The sequence below is a fragment of the Engystomops pustulosus genome, chromosome 4 (genome assembly GCF_040894005.1).
Source record: "Engystomops pustulosus chromosome 4, aEngPut4.maternal, whole genome shotgun sequence".
Classification (NCBI taxonomy): domain Eukaryota; kingdom Metazoa; phylum Chordata; class Amphibia; order Anura; family Leptodactylidae; genus Engystomops; species Engystomops pustulosus.
This window is the reverse complement of record NC_092414.1, coordinates 210,937,791-210,940,864: the sequence shown is the minus strand read 5'-3', so window position 1 is coordinate 210,940,864 and position 3,074 is coordinate 210,937,791.

The following is a 3,074-nucleotide window of genomic DNA, read 5'->3' as shown; positions in this document are numbered from 1 at the left end:
GGATCAGTACAGGATAAGTAATGTCATGTATGTACACAGTGACTGCACCAGCAGCAGAATAGTGAGTACAGCTCTGGGGTATAATACAGGATGTAACTCAGGATCAGTACAGGATAAGTAATGTCATGTATGTACACAGTGACTGCACCAGCAGCAGAATAGTGAGTGCAGCTCTGGAGTATAATACAGGATGTAACTCAGGATCAGTACAGGATAAGTAATGTCATGTATGTACACAGTGACTGCACCAGCAGCAGAATAGTGAGTGCAGCTCTGGGGTATAATACAGGATGTAACTCAGGATCAGTACAGGATAAGTAATGTCATGTATGTACAGTGACTGCACCAGCAGCAGAATAGTGAGTGCAGCTCTGGGGTATAATACAGGATGTAACTCAGGATCAGTACAGGATAAGTAATGTCATGTATGTACACAGTGACTGCACCAGCAGCAGAATAGTGAGTGCAGCTCTGGAGTATAATACAGGATGTAACTCAGGATCAGTACAGGATAAGTAATGTCAGGTATGTACACAATGACTGCACCAGCAGCAGAATAGTGAGTACAGCTCTGGGGTATAATACAGGATGTAACTCAGGATCAGTACAGGATAAGTAATGTCAGGTATATACACAGTGACTGCACCAGCAGCAGAATAGTGAGTGCAGCTCTGGAGTATAATACAGGATGTAACTCAGGATCAGTACAGGATAAGTAATGTCATGTATGTACACAGTGACTGCACCAGCAGCAGAATAGTGAGTGCAGCTCTGGGGTATAATGCAGGATGTAACTCAGGATCAGTACAGGATAAGTAATGTCATGTATGTACACAATGACTGCACCAGCAGCAGAATAGTGAGTACAGCTCTGGAGTATAATACAGGATGTAACTCAGGATCAGTACAGGATAAGTAATGTCATGTATGTACACAGTGACTGCACCAGCAGCAGAATAGTGAGTGCAGCTCTGGGGTATAATACAGGATGTAACTCAGGATCAGTACAGGATAAGTAATGTCATGTATGTACACAGTGACTGCACCAGCAGCAGAATAGGGAGTGCAGCTTTGGGGTATAATACAGGATATAACTCAGGATCAGTACAGGATAAGTAATGTCATGTATGTACACAGTGACTGCACCAGCAGCAGAATAGTGAGTGCAGCTCTGGAGTATAATACAGGATGTAACTCAGGATCAGTACAGGATAAGTAATGTCATGTATGTACACAGTGACTGCACCAGCAGCAGAATAGTGAGTGCAGCTCTGGGGTATAATACAGGATGTAACTCAGGATCAGTACAGGATAAGTAATGTCATGTATGTACACAGTGACTGCACCAGCAGCAGAATAGTGAGTGCAGCTCTGGAGTATAATACAGGATGTAACTCAGGATCAGTACAGGATAAGTAATGTCATGTATGTACACAGTGACTGCACCAGCAGCAGAATAGTGAGTGCAGCTCTGGGGTATAATACAGGATGTAACTCAGGATCAGTACAGGATAAGTAATGTCATGTATGTACACAGTGACTGCACCAGCAGCAGAATAGTGAGTGCAGCTCTGGGGTATAATACAGGATGTAACTCAGGATCAGTACAGGATAAGTAGTCATGTATGTACACAGTGACTGCACCAGCAGCAGAATAGTGAGTGCAGCTCTGGGGTATAATACAGGATGTAACTCAGGATCAGTACAGGATAAGTAGTCATGTATGTACACAGTGACTGCACCAGCAGCAGAATAGTGAGTGCAGCTCTGGGGTATAATACAGGATGTAACTCAGGATCAGTACAGGATAAGTAATGTCATGTATGTACACAGTGACTGCACCAGCAGCAGAATAGTGAGTGCAGCTCTGGAGTATAATACAGGATGTAACTCAGGATCAGTACAGGATAAGTAATGTCATGTATGTACACAGTGACTGCACCAGCAGCAGAATAGTGAGTGCAGCTCTGGGGTATAATACAGGATGTAACTCAGGATCAGTACAGGATAAGTAATGTCATGTATGTACACAGTGACTGCACCAGCAGCAGAATAGTGAGTGCAGCTCTGGGGTATAATACAGGATGTAACTCAGGATCAGTACAGGATAAGTAATGTCATGTATGTACACAGTGACTGCACCAGCAGCAGAATAGTGAGTGCAGCTCTGGGGTATAATACAGGATGTAACTCAGGATCAGTACAGGATAAGTAATGTCATGTATGTACACAGTGACTGCACCAGCAGCAGAATAGTGAGTACAGCTCTGGGGTATAATACAGGATGTAACTCAGGATCAGTACAGGATAAGTAATGTCATGTATGTACACAGTGACTGCACCAGCAGCAGAATAGTGAGTGCAGCTCTGGAGTATAATACAGGATGTAACTCAGGATCAGTACAGGATAAGTAATGTCATGTATGTACACAGTGACTGCACCAGCAGCAGAATAGTGAGTGCAGCTCTGGGGTATAATACAGGATGTAACTCAGGATCAGTACAGGATAAGTAATGTCATGTATGTACAGTGACTGCACCAGCAGCAGAATAGTGAGTGCAGCTCTGGGGTATAATACAGGATGTAACTCAGGATCAGTACAGGATAAGTAATGTCATGTATGTACACAGTGACTGCACCAGCAGCAGAATAGTGAGTGCAGCTCTGGAGTATAATACAGGATGTAACTCAGGATCAGTACAGGATAAGTAATGTCAGGTATGTACACAATGACTGCACCAGCAGCAGAATAGTGAGTACAGCTCTGGGGTATAATACAGGATGTAACTCAGGATCAGTACAGGATAAGTAATGTCAGGTATATACACAGTGACTGCACCAGCAGCAGAATAGTGAGTGCAGCTCTGGAGTATAATACAGGATGTAACTCAGGATCAGTACAGGATAAGTAATGTCATGTATGTACACAGTGACTGCACCAGCAGCAGAATAGTGAGTGCAGCTCTGGGGTATAATGCAGGATGTAACTCAGGATCAGTACAGGATAAGTAATGTCATGTATGTACACAATGACTGCACCAGCAGCAGAATAGTGAGTACAGCTCTGGAGTAT